General features: G+C 47.4%; 1 protein-coding gene and 1 non-coding gene across 2 annotated transcripts in view; both read right to left on the minus strand.

The window, feature by feature from the left end:
- Nucleotides 1–20,837, minus strand: part of FARS2 (phenylalanyl-tRNA synthetase 2, mitochondrial) — a 271,576-nt gene that overhangs the window by 66,055 nt on the left and 184,684 nt on the right. The window lies entirely within an intron of this gene.
- On the minus strand, nucleotides 12,628–12,765 carry LOC119949003. The gene has a single exon (XR_005457102.1). It is a non-coding gene; the product is annotated as a small nucleolar RNA SNORA7 (small nucleolar RNA).

The raw sequence follows: 20,837 nt of genomic DNA on the forward strand, positions 1-20,837 counted from the left end.
CCCATTTTACAGATGAGGGAACTGAGGCCCAGAGAAGTCAAGTGACTTGCCCAAAGTCACCCAGCTGACAACTGGCGGAGCCGGCATTTGAACCCACGATCCACCTGCTTAGGTGACACAGGGGTGGGGGAGTAAGGGACAAGAGGGCTTAATCAGGGAAGGCCTCTTAGAGGAAAAGTTATTTTAATAAGGCTTCGAAGGGAAGGTGGAGAGAGTGGTGGTCCACTGTATATGAAGGGAGAGAGAATTACAAGCCAGGAGGAGATGGGCAAGGAGTCGGCAGCGAGATAGATGAGCTCGAGGTACACTGAGTAGACGGGGTTAGAGGAGGGAAGTGTGCAGGCTGGGTTGTACTAAAGAATCAGTGCGGTAAGGTAGGAGGGGGAGAGCTGACTGAGTGATTTAAAGCCACTGGTCGGGAGTTTCTGTTTGACGTGGAAGTGGACGGGCAACCGCTGGAAGTTCTTGAGGAGTGGGGAGATGTGGACTGAACTTTTGTTAGGAAAATGATCCGGGCAGCAGAGATGAATAAGGCCTGGAATTGTGGAGAGGCAGGAGGTGGGGAGGTCAGTGAGGAGGCAGATACAGTACTCAGGACAGGACAGGATAAGCACTTGGATCAGCACAGGAGTTGTACGGATGGAGAGGAAAGGATGGATTTTAACAATGCTGTGAAGGCAGACGGACAAAATCTGGTGACCGAGTGAATATGGGGGTTGAGTGAGAGGGATGAGTCGAGGATAACGCCAAGGTTACGGGCTTGGGGTACAGGGAGGAGAGTGGTGCTTTCTCTCTACAGTGAAGGGAAACATGCGGAGGACGGGGTTTGGGTGGGAAGATGCAGAGTTCTGTTCTGGACAAGTTGAGTTTGAGGAGTCAGCAGGGCATCCAAGGAGGGATATCCTGAAGGCAGGAGGAAATATGAGACTGGAGAAGGAGAGAGGTCAGCGCTGGAGAGGTAGATTTGGAAACCGTAGTTGAAACCGTGGGAAAGAAAGAATTCTCCAACCGAGTGGGTGCAATGGAGTCTTCTAGACCGTGAGCCCGTGGTGGGCGGGGATTGTCTCTATTTGTCGCTGAACTGTACTTTCCGAGCGCTCCGAACAGTGCTCTGCGCACAGTAAGTGCTCAATAAATACGACTGGATGAACTGAAGGAATAACGGAGATGAGAAGGGGACACAGAACTGAGACGTGAGCCACCCCCGCAGTTAGAAGATGGGAGTCAGAAGAGGAGCCCGTGAAAGAGACCGAGTAGGAACGGTCGTGAAAACAGCTTGAGTGAGGCCAGGGTTAAAATTCAAGCTTCAATCCTCTAACGGTCCAGCCCTAACTCCAACTTTTTTTGCAGTCTTTGCCCTTTAGTACCTGCTTGGGTGGAGGAGTGGAGAGAGGGGACTGGATCCTCTGGGGGAGGGAGGGGGGTGTCGATTCTGCTCCACGTTGGGAGAAGCTGCAGAAAGCTGCACACCACAGCCCCTGCTTTGCAACTGTCTTCTTTCCCCAATAATCGAGATTGATGGTTTGATTCTGCTTAGTTTTTCATTTTCAAAACGTAAAGCCCTCTCTACTGCAAAGGCAAACAGCAGCCCCCCTCCCTCTCCACCGGGCTCATCTTTTCTGTGAAAATTAAGTAAGAGTCAAGGAACGAGAAAGCTCCCTTTCCCGGATCAAAAGGATACATGGGATTTGGAGGATTGCGCGGTAGAAGAATTTACTGCCAGTGTCTCCTGCTGGTTTTGTTCCCCCGGCTGGGTGATTCGAAGGTATCTGGCTGTTCGGATTCATCAAGATTGTCTGCTAGCTGTCCCTGGGCAGCACTTGGAGTGACACCGACAGGGCCTGTTTGCTCTCCAGGGAGAGGCCGTTGGTCAATACTGCAAAGACCCAGTATTAGCCGGGGCAGCACAAACAATCAATAAGTCATCTCGCTCTGGTTTAGCCTGGGAGCATATGCTGAATGCTGCCTCTGAAACCCGTCTCCCTTTTCATCGACGCACGTGAACGACACTATGAATACAGTGCTGAGCGTGGCCTTTTATCTTTTAAGGATTTTTTTTTTAACTTGGGCGCATTATCTACAAATGTCACTTCCACACGGTCCTCCTTCTGAATGGGGGAGCGGGGGCGGCAGGATGAGGACACGGGGTTTTGCACGGAAAGCACGGGATATCTGAGTCGATACTGGCATTTGAGTCAGTCGTTTGAGCACCGGGTGAGGCTGCAGTGTCGGATGGGTGCTCACCACATGCCCTGGGAGAGGCCGGCGTCGCTCAACAGAGTCGGACAGAGGCCGAGATCGCGCCTTTCAGATCTGCCCAAAGACCAAAGTGACTGGCGACCCCCACCATAAGGGCTTACGGACTCACCCCACCTCCTTCCCCGAAGGCACTTCTGTACAGAGCTTAAAACTGGGTTGCTTTCCCTCCCTGTAAGCGTCTGTCTCCCCTAACTAGACTGTGAGCCCAGCACTTAGTACAGTGCTCTGCACAAAGTGCTCAATGAGTGCTCAATAAGTATTCAATAAGTACTAATACTACTACTAAGTAGTAGTATGGCCTAGTGGATAGAGCACGGGCCCAAGAGTCAACCCAGCTCCACCACCTGTCTGCTGTGTGACCTTGGGTAAGTCACTTCACTTCGTCATTCTCTCAGCTGTAAAATCGGGATGAAGACTATGAGCCCAGTGTGGGACAGGGACCGTGTCCAATCCGATTGTCTTCTATCTACCCCGGCCCTCAGAACAGTGCTTGGCACATAGTAGGCGCTTAACGAGCACCGCAGTTATTATTATTACTCCCGACGGGTTGACCGATTGGGAATTGGTACTATCCTCCTGAGGTACCTGCCATTTTCCAGCTCTGGTCTGTGCGAACGTCGATGAGGAGGGTGGGCAGTCGCTGCGGTTTAGACCAAAGCGGTTTTGTATCCTACCTGGTACGGATATGCCACTGGATGATTTCACGAGGGGTGCTCCGGGAGAACTCGGCACATCTTTGCACACCGGCACGCGTGATGTCCGGTGGGGGGGATATAAGGAGATCAGGTTGTCCCACATGGGGCTCTCTGTCTTAATTCCCATTTTACAGACGAGGTAGCTGAGGCCCAGAGAAGTTAAGTGACTTACCCAAAGTCACACGGCTGACAAGCGACGGGGCCAGGATTCGAACCCATGACCTCTGACTCCCAAGCCCGGGCTCTTTCCACCGAGCCTCGCTGCTTCTCTTAAATTAAGAGTTTACTAGGTGCCAGGCACTGCACTCAATGCTGGGGTAGACGCAAACTAATCAGGTTGGACACAATCCACGTGTCACATGGGGCTCACGGTATCAATCCCCAATGTACAGATGAGGTAACTGAGACACAGAGAAGAGACATGACGTGCCCAAGGTCAGCCAGCAGACAAGTGGCGGAGCTGGGATTAGAACCCAGGCCCTTCTAACTGAGCCACGCTAGTGGAAAGAGCCCGGGCTTTGGAGTCAGAGTTCATGGGTTCAAATCCCGGCTCCGCCAACAGTCAGCTGTGTGACTCTGGGCAAGTCACTTCACTTCTCTGGGCCTCAGTTCCCTCATCTGGAAAATGGGGATTAAGACTGTGAGGCCCAGGTGGGACAACCTGATCACCTTGTCTCCTCTCCGGCGCTTAGGACAGTGCTTTGCACATAGTAAGCGCTTAACAAATGCCATCATTATCATTCTAACTCCCAGGACCGTGCTCTATCCGCTAGGCCATGCCCTCCTGACAAGAAAATACAGCTTCTTGTTCTTCCTCCAACAAGCCTTCTCCAGTGAATTTCCCAGCCCGCTGAGCCACGGCATCTCTTCAGCCAAATCTACCACTTATAAACGTACTTACACCCTCCTCAGGAATCTGTGTACTCGGTGTACTGTGTGTACTCAATTATTTATTCTGACCAGTCTAGTTGTAAATATTTTTTAAGTTCGAATGTGAGCTCCTCATGGACAGGGAACACGCCAGTGTCTCCCAAGCAACGCCACTGCTAGTATACTAATGATGAGAAATTGCTCAAACATAACTTCTCTCTATTTAACTTTATACAAACCAATTTTCTACATATAACCAGTCTTTGATTGAATGCATTTTTTTAAGTAGATTAGGGAAATGATAAAAAACAAGACTTAGAATTCCTTTCCAACAGCTCAATTACTCCAAATTCATCATTTTTAACCAAGCATTAAATTCAATTTATCGGCAAATCCTGTGGGAAAGAAGCTGCTTTCTCCAAGTGCAGCCCTAATGTGTAGTGCCACGCTTGGGGAGTGGAGGGAAAGGAGCGGGTTCTGTCGGTCTTAGCATCTCTCTCCTATCCACCGGCTCCGAGCGGGCCGTTTCCCGGCTGGGCCAGGGCCTATTCTTTAAAACAAACCCTGGCACACAGAGAGGGCAGGAGAAGGGACAGACGATTATCCAACGGACTCTCCTCTCCTCCAAAGCCTTACTGAAGGCACATCTCCTCCAAGAAGCTCTCCTCGACTAAGCCTTCCTTTCCTCTTCTCCGTCTGCGTCCCCCTGACTTGCTCCCTTTATTCATCTCCCCTCCCAGCCTCACAGTCCTTATGTCCATACCTGTCATTTATTTATTTATATTTACGTCTAGACTTTAAGCTCGTTGTGGGCAGGGAATATGTCTGTGTATCATGACACTATCCTCTCCCAAGTGCTTACTACAGTGCTCTGCACACAGTAAGTGCTCAATAAATACGACCGACTGACAGACTGACTAAGGGAAGAGTCTTTGGAGGTAGGGCAGGTGAGAACACGTGTGCGGGCTCCTTTCTGACTCGGTTCTGGTCTCTCACATGCCGGGGCAGGGATTACGCGACGGATTCTCCTAATTCACTTTTATTCGGAAAGTGGAAACCTTTTGGATCAACACGATTAATTATTTTCGGCAGGTGGCGGCGACACTGCTGAAAAAAAAATCTACATTTTCACAAAAGCTAAGTGGTCACAATGGGTAATGTCCCTTCTTTACCCAGGAACCAGGCACACGTGGATTTCATGGCATAAATAAGGAAAGAACATTTTCATTTTACATTCTACATCTTTAAGGAGAGGAGTTATTCAGCATGTTTGCCCAGCCGAAATTGCCAGTGAGTAGTTTATTTTCCAGAGAAACTGGAGTATTTCCACATGACGCTTTATGCTCATTTCCTTTCAGCACGGCAATCTTGTAACTGCGAAGGATAAATGAATCCCTAAAGCGCCGCAAAACTTCCGTAGTAAAAATGTAAATGGGTTACCCCCTCCATTAAAACCTCACTGAATGGCAACACTTTAAAAGCAATCATTCACCTGTTGCTCACAGTTTAAAAGCCAAACTATAGCTCTTCCATAAATCACCAGTCTGTTGTAAGATTAGTGGAGTGGGGGGAAGATTTACAGGGATTTTCCTAGGAGAAAATAAAATATTTAGATTATCTTGAAAGTAGGTTTTAGATGGCACATTTTGCTCTTTCATCAATGCTAGCTGACAACATCTGACAACTTTCTGTGTGACTGTTGCCTCCTAAATCCATTCCACCCCAAGGACATTAAAGATTAATGTCGGGTTGTGTTTGCTATCTTTTCCTAGAACTTCAAGAAGTTCTCATTTCGACTTCTGGATGTAGAAAGAACCCTGTGGGGTCAGAAGGCCAACTTATAAATGTATCTGCGCTTGCACTGTGATGGTGAAAGGGAACGATTCCTATGAACTTGGGCCTGAGACTGGATCCCCTTTTGTTTTCCCAATTTCCCCACGTTTCCTTACTTATTAGGAGTCACTACAATATCATCCAGGTCAATCATTCTGCCACTTATGCAACACTATCCCTTGTCGTCTGAAAGGAATTCTGTCTGGCCAAAAAGGTACATTTTTTTCCTCTTGCACCACTGGTTTCTGACCTAAGAGAATTAATTGCCAAATTCACCCAGATAATTACACCCAACGCACAGAACGCCCCCCCACCCCTGATTCACCCCCACTTCTGGTTCTCGGGGAGGAAATAAGATTATTTTTCTAAAAAGGAATAATAGTAATTAACAACTGTGGTATTTGTTAGGCACCTACTTTGTGCCAAACACCGTACTAAGTGATGATGATGGCATTTATTAAGCGCTTACTATGCGCAAAGCACTCATGTGCACAATAATCAGGGTGGAGACAGTCCCTGTTCCACATGGTGCTCATAATTAAAGGGGGAAGGAAAATTTGTCATCAATGCCCATTTTACAGATGAGGAAACGGAGACCAAGATAACTGGGTTGGACACAGATCCTGTCCCACATGAGCCTCGCAGTTGAAGGGGGAGGGAGCACACGCCATGAATCCTCATTTTACAGATGAGGAAACAGAGGTCCAGAGAAGTTAGATGAGTCACCCAAGGTCACCCAGCCTTCAAAGAGCAGAGGCAGGATTAGAACTCGGGTTCTTTGACTCTCAGGCCTGTGCTCTATCCCGTTAGGCCACGCTGCTTCTAACTGCACCAAACACTTTTCATTCTGAAAGCAATCTTCTCCATAAGGCCTGTAAACCTGGTAAAAAAAAAAAAAAAAAAAAAAAAAAAAAACCACAGCACTTTCCTCTGTCAGTGACAATCTCTTCCTCCCCAGGCCACAGCTTTGACTTTGTCTATGACACCAAAAATCTGTCTTTTTTTTTCTTTCTGCCTGTATCTCGCCCTTTCTGTCTCACTCCATCTCTATCTCCCTCCCCCACCTTTTTGGCTCACTCTTCCTCCCTCTTTCTGTTTCTGTCCATCTGTCTCTTTCTTTCACTTTCTTCCCACTACCCCTTCCCAAAGCCCCCTGTAAGGACAACACACTCTTACAGGATTTTTCAGCAACTGACGGGACGCCTGAGGGGACAAGAATTCTGCAGATCTGACCCCAGCCTTCCCGCTCCATGACTTTGAATATGACATCTCCATTTTCTCATGCGCAAAGTGGAGATGACACATTAAGGGTTAACTAACTGGCTGCGAGGTTCTCCAAAAATATGAAATCACAACTAAATGCAAAATCACAGTGCCTATCTGATGCCAATACTACACGACTGCAGAGGTGAGTTGTCATTTGTATGCATGCAGCAGTGGTTAGCACCCAGAATTGCTGCTTGGTTTTTCAAATCTGGATTTTTTTTAAAAAAGGTTAGGAATTCCTCAACCGCCCACTGGGCAGAGAAAACCTGAATAAACCTATTAACCCCAATCACTAAATGAAAAGGAGGAACTTCCTAGCATATTCACAGGTTTATTCACTTCAGGAGTCTGCTTCACATTCCAAAAAAACAAAACCTCCAGGAAATCATTTTGGTGACTTTCTCTTGACTGTGTTGATGAGCAATGACATCCTACTTCTAAATGACATTAAAAACTCATTAATCCTCACCCTATGTGAGCTGGGAGCTGGGACCAGAGAGCATCCTCATTTTATAAATGTAGAAAACGGAGGAAATCAGCAACTTGGACATATCGTGAATTAGAAGGCAACTCTGTAGCTGCCAGCCAAAGCTGGATTGAAAGGACAAATCTATTTCCTTCCACGCCAAGAGCAGAGATGCGGCGGTGGAGAATGAGGTACCCTGACCCCTCCGACAAGCTTTGTACTTTTTATTACTTTTTCTCCACCTCTCTCCCTTCCCCTTCTTTACTTCCCCTTTTCCAGTCTCTCACCCTTAGTCTCCCTTCCCTTTTTCCTTCCAGTTCGCTTCTGTCTCGCCCGCTCCCTCAAAGCCCCATCCCTTCGAAGCACTACCCCCTCAAAGCTCCACTCCTAAATTTGCCCCTGTGCTCCAAATGAAATGTCAGCACCCCTGTTTATGACCGGAAATTTCTGCTAATTCAACGGTCAACTCTAAAGAACAAAAATCAAAATAGGCTTTTGATCTGCTTATAAAACTCTGCAGATAAAAATCTGCTTAGTCTGGCTTCAAAATCTAACACTTCAAAGCAAAGATGTCTCTTGCTCAATGGAAGTTGCCATCATTTGGGGATAAGTATTTTTGCATTTCTGCAGCACCGTTGACGGTGACTAGGCACAAGTGTACCCCAGAAATAACCAGATTATGCCCCTAGTAAGAGGCAACACTAACTTGCAAAAGGCTCACTCACACTCAACTACCCTTCCGTGTCTTTTATATCAACTATCTTTGCATCTTATTCTCCTTCATGAAATCAGGAAGATGCCTTCATTAGCTGACGATTTCTGATGTACGTCTGACTCGGATGTTTACCATACTTTGGCCATTAACATTGATTGTTGTCCCGAGGTGAATTCCCCAAACAAGGCTATTTGGCTTACTTTCTCTGTGGGAAGGAATTTTTTTCAATTGGTCTCAGAAACCAATTTCTAGGTTGGCAAATAATGCCCTTGTTTCTGAGACCAATTTTTAATAATAATAATAATAATAGCATTTATTAAGCACTTACTATGTGCAAATAATAATGATGATGATATTTCTTAGGAGCTAACTACGTATCAAGCACTCTGCTAAGTGCTGAGGTAGATATAAGAGATATCAGATATCAGAGAAGCAGCGTGGCTCAGTGGAAAGAGCCCGGGCTTTGGAGTCCGAGGTCATGGGTTCAAATCCTGGCTCCGCCAACTGTCAGCTGGGTGACTTTGGGCAAGTCACTTCACTTCTCTGGGCCTCAGTTACCTCATCTGTAAAATGAGGATTAAGACTGTGAGCCCCACCGTGGGACAACCTGATCACCTTGTAACCTCCCCAGCACTTAGAACAGTGCTTTGCACATAGTAAGCGCTTAATGCCACCATTATGATTATTATTCTAAGAGAATCAGGTCCCACATGGGGTTCACAGTCAGAGGGAGAACAGGTATTGACTCCCCATTTTACAGATGAGAGAATTGAGGCACAGAGAAGTTATGTGACTTACCCAAGGTCACACAGCAGACAAGTGGCAGGGCCGGAATTAGAACCCAGGTCTCCTGACTCCCGAGCCCGGGCTCTTTCCATTAGGCTTCACTGCTCCCCAAAGGGTATTTCTCTCATAGCGGTGTTGGGGAAGGCTCAGACGATACAAAATGGCAAAAAAAAAGGTTACTTGTTTTGATGTCTGTCTCTCCCCTTCTAGACTGTGAGCCCATTGTGGACAGGAACTGTCTCTCTTTGTTGCTGAATTGTACTTTCCAAGAGCTTAGTACAGTGCTCTGCACTCAGTAAGTGCTCAATAAATACGATTGAATGAATGAATTAATGAATGTCTTCTTGTCAGTAGGACAGAGGTTGTCTCTCTTAACTACACATGTCTGAGCAACACTCAGCTGAACGCCAGAAGTCCGGAAAAGGTTTACTACTGCATCGTGAAAAGATTCTCTCTCAAAATCCACCACGTTTACAGATACGGTCTCACCACTGGCGGCACCATCTTGGAACTGCGGGCCAAGGCTATTGATTTTGTTCGTTGCAGAAGCGCCACAAAACACAAACCACACACTTTGGAGCTCCCGGAATACGGATTCACACTCAGAGTTCCCTTCTAAAACTGCATTTTCTACGGTAGGTGACTCCTATAACAATAGCAATTGTAACGCTGATGGTATTTGTGTACGCTCGTTATGGGCAGGGAATGGGTCCGCTAATTCTGTTGTATCGTACTCTCCGAAGAGCTGAGTAGAGTGCTCTGCACACAGGAAACGCTCGATAAATACAATCGACTGAGTGATTAGGGGCTTACTATATGCCAAGCACTGGTGTAGATACAAAAGCATCAGAGTGGCCACAGTTCTTATTCTACATGGGTTTCGCAGCCTAAGAAGGAGGGAAAAAAGGTATTTTACCACCATTTTACACAGGAAGAAACTGAGGCTCGGAGAGGTCAAATGACTTGTCCAAGGTCATACAGCAGGCAAGCGGTATAGCCGTGACTAGAACCTGCATTTCCTGAATCCCAGGCCTGGGCTCTTTCCGCTAGACCCCTGAAACAACACTGAAGTCGGGTCAAGCTCTTTGTGGGCAGTGAAAGTGTCAGTTTATTGCTGTATTTTCCTCTCCCAAGCACTTAGTACAGTGCTTTGCACATGGTAAGAGCTCAATAAATACGACCGAATGAATGAATGAATGAATGAATTCTGTCTGCGTTGACGGCCAGAAGTTGCTAAACAAGATGGATCAAAAGTCCCTGTGCATCCATTGCGGCTGACGATTTTGCTCAGGGAGCCTCAGCTAAATAAATCGAGATATATTTCTTATTAGAAGCTGCAAACGGCTCCCAAGTGTTTGTAGGCGCGCGCCGTCACGTGCTTGTACACGTGCAACGACATGTCACATCTTGTTCGCAATTCATGTGCTCGTTCAGTCAGAGGGCTGTTTCGAGTTATAAAGCCGTCTTCCCATTAACACCGGTCCGTGTCCAAACTCGCTCGCCTTCGGAGGAGAAACAGAATGGCGCAAGGGGGACGGACGATAAGGTCGCCGAGGTCATCTTACATGTCAAAAGTCACGTGCGCCGCTGTGGGCGTTTTGGCTGCTGACATCACAGCTTCAAGCGCTTAGTACAGTGCTCTGCACACAGTAAGCGCTCAATAAATACGATTGATTGATCACCTCCGGAAAAGCCCCCCTTTCCATCCAGACTCTAGCCCGAGGGAAGACTCAGGACTGTATATATGTATGTACATATTTTTTACTCTATTTATTTATTTATTTATTTTATTTGTACATATCTATTCTATTTATTTTATTTTGTTAGTATGTTTGGTTTTGTTCTCTGTCTCCCCCTTTTAGACTGTGAGCCCACTGTTGGGTTGGGACTGTCTCTATGTGTTGCCAATTTGTACTTCCCAAGCGCTTAGTACAGTGCTCTGCACATAGTAAGCGCTCAATAAATACGATTGATGATGATGATGATGATGATGATGACTCTCTGTCCACCTCCTACGGGGCGGAAAAGCGCGGTGCTGTGGTCTGGAAAGTGCGACTGTCCTGGGCAATTCCTGACCCAGCCCACAGGAAAAAGGCCCACGACCGAAATTGGGACAAATGCTGAGTCTTTGTAGGAAAAAAAGAGTATTTTGGGGAGACAATCCGGAGAGTGAACTGGATATTCCCTAACCACCATGCCCACTAGCTGGCCAATAAGTCTTCCTGAAACCCATCGGTGCTAACTATCAAATTCGAGTGCTGGAATCCGCGGAGGTCAGGGAGTACTTCCGTGCTGATAATAACAAAGTGGTGGTTCACTGGTGGAGGTAGGTGCTCGGGGACTTTTCCTTTTTCCGTATCACTGGAAATTACTCGTAACTAATCACTGGGATTATTGGTAAATAAAGAGAAGCAGCATGGCCTAGTGGAAAGAGCGTGAGCCTGGGAGTGAGAGGATCTGAGTTCTAATCCCGGCTCTGCCGACTGCCAGCTGTGGGACCTTGGCAAGTCACTTAATTTCGCTGTGCCTCACTTACCTCACCTGTAAAATGGGGATTCAATACCTATTCTTCCTCCAATTTAGAAACCCCATGTGGGCAGGGGTTTCTGATAAACTTGTACCTACTCCAGTGCTTAGAATAGCGCTTAGCATATAGTAAGCGCTTAACAAGTACAATGATAAATGAATAACTGAATAAAGGAAACAAAGTGAGGATCTGGAGTCACAGCTCTCTCAGCCAACTGGGTAGGATACTGGGTTTAAAATACGACGGCATCAAATACTGACATTTTCAGGGCATTGATCCATCAGAAGTATTTATCGGACACTTCCTCGATCCTCGGCACTGAACTAAGCACTTGAGAGAGTCACGCTGAGTTAGCAGACGTGACCTCTGCCCGCGAGAAGCTTACAGGCCAGCAAGGGCGACAGACACTTGGAAGTCTGTACAATTAGGGGGAAGCATCAGAGTTTAAACTCTCAGTTTCTATTTTGTAATGTAAACCCTCTCTGAGCCTCAGTACCCTTTACAACAGAATTAAGGGCCTTACATGATGGTGTACAAACTAGGGAAGGCCAGAGGAGAACATGGTGCTGAGAGGGTTTTGAGAGAAGTTGCGCGCCATGGACCGTACTTGGTTTCCCAGCGAGGGTCCTAACACGTGGTTCAGCGGATGCCGGTGGTTCATTCAACACTGGATGAGGAAGTTGCCGTGGTCAGAGACTGCACCCTTACCCTAACCGCCTCTCAGTGCATGCAGCTGGCTACGGGGGACCTGGAAAGAGAGTGTGGATGGCTCAGTGCAATCCATCACTATTACGGAAAAACTAATTTACGCGCTTGGCTTACTGACGGTGGGATAGCTCTTCCCTATCACCGCCAATGCTGTCTTCGAATACGAAAGACAACTACGCCTAACCAACTCTGAGAAGAAGGAATTAGGCAAGCATGATGTTCATTTAACATACGGCCCAGAAACCCAACTCAAAGGCCCTGTGGGAGGAATAGTGAATAAAAATGAACATACAAGCGGTGGTTGTCTTATGCTGTCTGATCCCGTCCGACCCATAGTGACGCCATGGACACATCTCTCCCAGGACGCCCCACCTCCATCTGCAATCGTTCCGGTAGTGTGTCCACAGAGTTTTCTTGGTAAAAATACGGAAGCGGTTTACCACTGCCTCCTTCCACACAGTAAACCCGAGTCTCCGTCCTTCACTCTCTCATGTGAGTTTCGACATGTAGCAGATGGCCTTCCACTCGCTAGCCACTGCCCAAGCTAGGAATGGAATGGAGATGCCCCTGCTCGACTCTCCCGCCCGTAGTCGAGACTGGTAGGGTACTGGAAACTCTCCAGCTGTGACCCTGAGAGGTGACACGGCCCATATAAGCCAAATAACAAGGACTATAATTTGCCTGCAGTCTCTATATGTTGCCAACTTGTTCTTCCCAAGCGCTTAGTACAGTGCTCTGCACACAGTAAGCGCTCAATAAATACGATTGAATGAATCTAGCGGAAGGGTGGAGTTAGTTGTACGGAACAAGCAATGTAAATAATTTCTCTCGGCGTTTCTATTAGTGGGCAAACACGCGACTTCAGACAACTATAAATGCCACAAAGATCTGTATGTACTACTAAAAACGCCAAAACTATGAAAAGGCTGATTTCTCTCCGCTTTTCTTTGTTCCAAGAGCATGTTCTCCAGTGGACTAGCGTCAACATTAACACGAGAGAAAGATACCGCTCCTGAACCGAATGGTTTTGAAGACGCCGTGTTCGGGGATCTCATGTCCATACATCTTCCGTCGCGTCGACCGTATCAGCTTGCCCTCCCTCGGCCCCCGTATATTTGAAGGTGTGATATCCGATAAGACCTGCTTGAGGGTAAATGGGGGAAATCCATCTTTGACAGAGCCGGGAGCCGGGGGCGGATATCGGCCCCGACCGCGGAGTGCGTTCTGGAGAGGGAGGGCCAGCTTGGGATCGGGAGAGGCGCTTGGCGTTTTAAAGCGGGGCACCTCATCTTCCAAACGGACCCTGCTGAAAGCGGCTCCCGTGGCTGAACTGAAAGGATGGGAATTTCGTTGATGGCGACCGAACTCAGCTCCTCTCCTGAATCATCCTGACCTCATTCTGACAGGTCTGGTTGCAACCGGGCCCTGGATCAACGCCAGGCTGTGACTCAGACGTCATAAAACTTCCAAGTGGAAAAAAGAGGGAGAGCGGTACTGTTTCCCCTCGAGCTTTCAAGACCTACCTCTCCACTCCGAAATCAGGCCTGGAAAAGTTAGGCCGCCCTTGAAATTATAGCAATAATTCAATGTATGATTGGGTAGCATCCGTCACACAAAGACGCCTCAAACCCCTTACGAGCCAAAGTCAGCGTAAGCAAACGGGCAAAGGAAAGTTTTCAGAAGGGCCCGAGGGAAGGAGGTGGTTCAGAAGGGGAGGAACAAAAGGATGGAAACCGGCTTGGCCAGCATGGGGTCCACCAGGTTTAGAGGCAGTGTGGGCTAGTGGAAAGAGCAAGGGCTTGGAAGTCCGAAGACCTGGGTTCTAATCACGGCTCTACCACTTTTTTTAATGGTATTTTGTTAAGCGCTTACGATGTGCAAAGCACTGTTCTAAGCGCTGGGGGGATACAAGGTGATCAGGTTGTCCCACGCGGGGCTCACAGTCTTCAACCCCATTTTACAGATGAGGGAACTGAGGCCCAGAGAAGTGAAGTGACTTGCCCAAAGTCACCCAGCTGACAATTGGCGGAGCCGGGATTTGAACCCACGACCTCTGACTCCGAAGCCCAGGCTCTTTCCACCGAGCCACGCCGCTTCTCTGGGGGATGCTGGGCAAGGCACTTAAATCCTCTGTGCCTCAGTTCCCTCATCTGTAAAATGAGGATTAAGACCGTGAACCCCACGTGGGACAGGGACTGTGTCCATCCTGATTCACTATGCCTGGCCCGTAGTGAAGTGATCTGCCCAAGGTCACACAGCAGACAGGTGGCGGAGCTGATTTGCTTGTACCCACCTCAGCACTTAGTACAGTGCCTGGCCCATAGTCAGTGCTTACCAAATACCACCGTCTTCTAAGCCTTAATTTCCTCATCTCTAAAATGGGAATTCAGTCCCTGTTCTCCCTCTTCCGTGGGACGGTCTCCCACCTGATTAGCTTGCATCTGTTGCGCCGTACTCTCCCAAGCGCTTACACAACGCTCTGCACGTAGTGAGCGCTCGACAAATACGTTCGACTGACTGATCTACTTCAGTACAGCGCTTGGAATGTAGTATGTGGTTGACAAAGAGCACCATTATAACTGTGAGAAGATTCTGGAATCGACTGGGGTTGTGGAGGTGGCCGTCGCCATCCTGCTCCCTCCATCTCCGGGAGCAACGGGGAAGCTTCCACAACGGAAGAAGCAGCGTGGCTCAATGGAAAGAGCCCGGGCTTTGGAGTCAGCGGTCATGGGTTCGAATCCCGGCTCCACCACCAGTCTGCCGTGTGACCTCGGGCAAGTCACGCCACTTCTCTGAGCCTCAAGTTACCTCATCTGTAAAAATGGGGATTAAGATAGAGAAGCAGCGTGGCTCAGTGGAAAGAGCCCGGGCTTTGGAGTCAGAGGTCATGGGTTCAAATCGTGGCTCCGCCAACTGTCAGCTGTGTGACTTTGGGCAAGTCACTTCACTTCCCTGGGCCTCAGTTCCCTCATCTGCAAAATGGGGATTAAGACTGTGAGCCCCACATGGGACAACCTGATCACCTTGTATCCTCCCTAGTGCTTAGAACAGTGCTTTGCATATAGTAAGCGCTTAACAAATACCAAAATTATTATTATTATTATTAAGAAGGCGGGCCAAACGGCGACCCCAAGCCACTCCCCCCCCAACCACGGGTCAGGGCAAATACCGAAGCGGTGAAAACGGCATCGGCGACCTTCTGGACCCAGGCTCCTTCGACGCTGAGGAGGGCTTGTCCCTTCTCCACACAGTGGACTTGGGCAGAATAATAATAATGACTACGATATTTGGTAAGCGTTTACCGGGTGCCAGGCGCCGTTCCAGGCGCTGGGGTAGATATAGGACAACCGGGTTGGACGCAGAGCTCACGGTCTTAATCTCCATTTTGCAGACGAGGGAACGGAGGCCCAGAGAAGTGAAGGGACTTGCCCAAGGTCACGCAGCAGATAAGTGGCGGAGCCGGGATGAGGAGCCAGGCCCACGCTCTATCCTCCGGCTGGCAAAATGATATGCGATAGCAGACGATTCGAGCAAACCATCCATCAGCGGTATTTACCGAGCTCTTACTGTGCGCGCAGCACCGGACTAAGCTGTTGTTGGGAGAGTTGGCAGGCACGTTCCCTGGCCATACCAGCTTACAGTCTAGGGGGGAGACAGACATTAAGATAAATAAATAATTTATAATATTTAAATTATAGATACGCGCATAAGTACGGTGGGGCTGAGGGTGGGGTGAATATCAAATGCTCAACGGTCACAGATCCAAATACACACTTTCCCTGGAACTCTCTCCCTCTCCACATCCCGGCAGACCACTACTCTCCCCATCTACGGACAGCCAGGTTGGGTCTCGCGGGGGGGCCAGGTTTCGTAACCCAACTTGTGCTTCCCAAGCGCTTAGTCCAGTGCTCTGCACACAGTAAGCGCTCAATAAATACGACCGAATGACTGAATGAATCAATCTAAAAAGCCCTACTAAAAATCACACCTCCTCCGGGAAGTTTTCCCTGATGAATCTCTGATCTTCGCCCCACCATTCCTTCCCCCTATATGCTTTACTTCGGCAGTTGGGCGCTCAGCCCCTGGGCATTTAGGTACTCGCCGGCCTATCGGCAGCACTTACCTTCATATCTTTAAATAATAATAATAATAATAATAATGATGGCATTTATTAAGCGCTTACTATGTGCAAAGCAGTGTTCTAAGCGCTGGGGAGGTTAACAAGGTGATCGGGTTGTCCCACGGGGGGCTCACAGTCTTCACCCCCATTTTCCAGATGAGGACACTGAGGCCCAGTGAAATGACTTGCCCACAGTCGCACAGCCGACAGTGGCGGAGCCGGGATTTGAACCCATGACCTCTGACTCCAAAGCCCGGGCTCTTCCCACTGAGCCACGCTGCTTCTCCAACTCTAATGGTTCCCCTACCTCTAATTTACTTTTGTGTATGTCTCCCCTGATAGACTGTCAACTCATTTAAGCGCGGGGATTGTGTGTACTATATTGTTCTCGCCCACACACTTAGTATTCATTCAATCGTATTTATTGAGCGCTTACTGTGTGCAGAGCACCGTACTTAGTACCGTGTTCCGCACACGGAAAGCGGTTGATACACCTTCATGAGTGACTGATTTTTTTCCCCTCAATGGTATTTGTTAGGAGCTTACTATGTGCCAGGCACTGTATTACGCGCTGGGACAGATACAAGATAATCGGGTCCCACTTAAGGCTCCCAGTCTTAACCCCCATTTTACAGAAGAGGTAATTTAGGCCCAGAGAAGTGAAGTGACTTGCCCAGGGTCACACAGCAGGCAAGTGGCAGAGCTGGGATTAGAACTCAGGTCTCCTGCTTCCCGGGCCCGCGCTCTTTAAGCGCTTAGTACAGTGCTCTGCGCACAGTAAGCGCTCAATAAATACGATTGATTGATTGATCGATTTCCACTAGGCCACGCTGCTTCTCATGATCGAAAGCTTGAGGATAGGGGTGTGGCGCGGAACGGAGAATGTGGAGAATTCGGTGTTTTATAGAAAAAGCTGCGGTTCAGTTCGACGCTCGGGCCTCTGACTCGATGTTACAGACATTACGTCTATGAGGCAGCAACTGCCTGCGGCCTTTACTTCCCAACCCACTGGCAAGCCGAGCTATTTCGCTGGGAACCGGTGCCCGTCAATCAATAAATACGATTGATTGATTGACACGCTCTCAAGCCTGGCCGGTGCCAAGGGGCACGAAGGAGAGGGGGGCAGGAAAGAAACAGAGGCAGCACGCGCCAACAAGCTCGGGAACATCGGGAAGGCCGCAGCTGTGGCTGTTATTCATCATCATCATCATCAATCGTATTTATTGAGCGCTTACTGTGTGCAGAGCACTGTACTAAGCGCTTGGGAAGTACAAATTGGCAACATATAGAGACAGTCGCTACCCAACAGTGGGCTCACAGTCTAAAAGGGGGAGACAGAGAACAAAACCAAACATACTAACAAAATAAAATAAATAGAATAGATATGTATTCCCGTCATTCCTGGACCCCGCCAGACCCTGGGCGGAGTCTGAAACTCTGCTCCATTGCTCCCGGTACCGCAGCGTTCTTATCTTTCTGATTTTGGGCATTTATCACTGCCCTTGTCTTTTGAGTTGTTTCTACGTTTTATTGCTTCCTCTTTCCTTCATCTGTCCCTTCTCCCCGACTTATTCTTAGATGGGGAGTCCCGGGGGGGCCGGGGACTAATTCGAATTCTCAGCGGTGTATTTTTCTCTGAGAGATTAGTACAGTGCTTTCCACAATGTGGGGGCTCGATAAATTACCACAATTACTACTACTAATTTATGACGGTGGTAAACTAATATTGTGCCTGTCCACATCAATGGGCTGGCCCTTTTAGATTGTGGACAGAATCTAGCTTAGATCCAAGTCCATTTTAGGATACCTTCAGAGGCCACGGATGGTTAAAAAGTGTGGCTTTTCTTCCCCCCCAGCCTTTTATCTTAAAATAGTAAGCTATCATCTGCGGCACATTTTACTTTGAACAATTTCTTCTTCCACTTCTGTTCAGGTCAATCGGTCAGTCAATCGTATTTATTGAGCGCTTACGGTGTGTACAGCACTGTACTAAGCGCTGGGGAGAGTACAATGTAACAATAAACGGAAACATTCCCTGCCCACAGTGAGCTTACAGTCTAGAGGGGGGGGTCCCACTAATGAACTTTTTACTCCCCCTTGACAATCGTATTTATTGAGCGCTTACTGTGTGCAGAACACCGTCCTAAGGGCTTGGGAGAGGATAATACGACGGAGTTGGCAGACATGTGAGCCCCACATAGGACTGGGACGGTGTCCAAACTGACTATATTGTAACTACCCCAGTGGTCAGCAAATAATAAATGCTTATCAAATACCACAATTATTATTATTAACATGACACTCTTTCCAGACTTTGAGAAATGCAACCTGATTCTTACATACCCCACTTCTGTAGGCAATTTATTTATTACCATCCCGTTTTTAACTAATTCAGGACTGCGTTACTAAGGTCACGTCTTCTCCAAGAGGCCTTTCCCCAATATGCCCTCTTTCCCCCGGCTCGCTCTCCCTTCTTGCGTCGTCTACGCACTTTGGGTCTGTGACCTTTGGACGTTGGATATCTGCCCCAATCAATCAATCAATCGTATTTATTGAGCGCTTACTGTGTGCAGAGCACTGTACTAAGCGCTTGGGAAGTCCAAGTTGGCAACATAGAGAGACAGTCCCTACCCAACAGTGGGCTCACAGTCTAAAAGGGGGAGACAGAGAACAAAACCAAACATACTAACAAAATAAAATAAATAGAATAGATATGCCCAAATAAAATAGAGTAATAAATATGCACAAACATATATACACATATACATATACATACATACATACATATACATACATACATACACATATACACATATACATATATATATATACACACATATACATACACATACATGTATATGTATATATACATGTATATATACATGCCCCACCTCCAACACCACAGCACTTAGGTACATACATTTAAATTATACATTATAAATTATTTATTTGTTCTTATTAAGGTCTGAGTCCCCCTCTAGACCGTAAGCTCATTATGGGCAGGGAACCTGTCCGCTAATTCTGTTCTATCGTAGTCTTCCAAGCGCTTAGTACAGTGCTCTGCACATCGTAAGCACTCAATAAATACCGCTGATTGACTGATCCATTGCTTATCTTCCCTATGAAACTGCACGCTCCTCAAGCGCAGGGCTTGAGTCTTAACACAGCGCTTAGAATAGTGCTTTGCACATAGTAAGCGCTTACCAAATACCAAAATTATTATTAACACATAGGACACAGTGTGGAGAAGAGCAGACTGCTTTGTATACCCTAGGTCCTCATTAAATACGTTGTTGATGATGGTGGCGAACCAGAGAAGCAGCGTGACTCGGTGGCAAGAGCCCGGGCTTGGGAGTCAGAGGTCACGGGTTCTAATCCCGGCTCCGCCACACGTCTGCTGTGTGACCTTGGGCAAGTCACTTCTCTGAGCCTCAGTTACCTCATCTGTAAAATGGGGATGAAGACTGTGAGCCCCACGTGGGACAACCTGATCTCCTTGTATCCCCCCGGCGCTTAGAACAGTGCTTGGCACATAGTAAGCGCTTAACAAATGCCGCCATCATCAGCACCATCATCATCATCATCATTTAGCCTCAGTTTTCATCAACCACTCGATCCCCTCAACCTCGGGGATACAGGCCCAGAGGCAGAGTGAAAATGACTCTCATATCGACGGATGGCGTGTTCCTTCCTGGTGGGAAATAACCGTCAAGGGCTCCTGGATAGGGTAACCTCCTCCATCTCAACTGTAGACAGGCAACAAGTTCCAAACGATTTACATTTAACTATAATCAACACGCTCTAAAAAGACTATAATTCCAACTGCACCGTTTGTTTTAAGATAGCATAAGTTAAGCTAATGCACCACAAGTCCCCTGCCATAGGTCGAAATCAATTATTGGAGGCCTTGGGATAACGAGTTTCTTGACACATCATCATCATCAATCGTATTTATTGAGCGCTTACTATGTGCAGAGCACTGTACTAAGCGCTTGGGAAGTACAAATTGGCAACATATAGAGACAGTCCCTACCCAACAGTGGGCTCACAGTCTAAAAGGGGGAGACAGAGAACAAAACCAAACATACTAACAAAATAAAATAAATAGAATAGCTATGTACAAGTAAAATGGAGTAATAAATATGTACAAACATATATACATATATACAGACACATTATTTAGATGTATCACATGAACAACTTACATACTTTACCCTGCCCCAAAACTACCCCACATCTTAGTTCACCAAGTAGGTCTGCACAAACCCGTCTTTAAAATATACACAAGTAAAAATGTACTTAAAAAGCTAAAGAAAATATTACAGAATATATTTAGGTGACTGCTGTATTGTGGCAGGCACGGAGCATGAATATCACTGTTATGCAAATGTCATTTCAGGGGTCATGGAAATTTCAGCAAAACTCCACTTTTCCACTTTCAAGACCTGAATTCACTAGTATTCACAGACGCAGGGCTCAAAGGGAGTCTCTGAAAGAAACCTGGAAACTCCTCTGACAGTCTTTGAAAGGCCCTTTGAGGTGCCGTGAGTTCTCGTAAGTACAGTAAACCAGGATTTCTTAAAATCTTCACG

The sequence above is a fragment of the Tachyglossus aculeatus genome, chromosome X3, assembly GCF_015852505.1.
Source record: "Tachyglossus aculeatus isolate mTacAcu1 chromosome X3, mTacAcu1.pri, whole genome shotgun sequence".
NCBI lineage: Eukaryota > Metazoa > Chordata > Mammalia > Monotremata > Tachyglossidae > Tachyglossus > Tachyglossus aculeatus.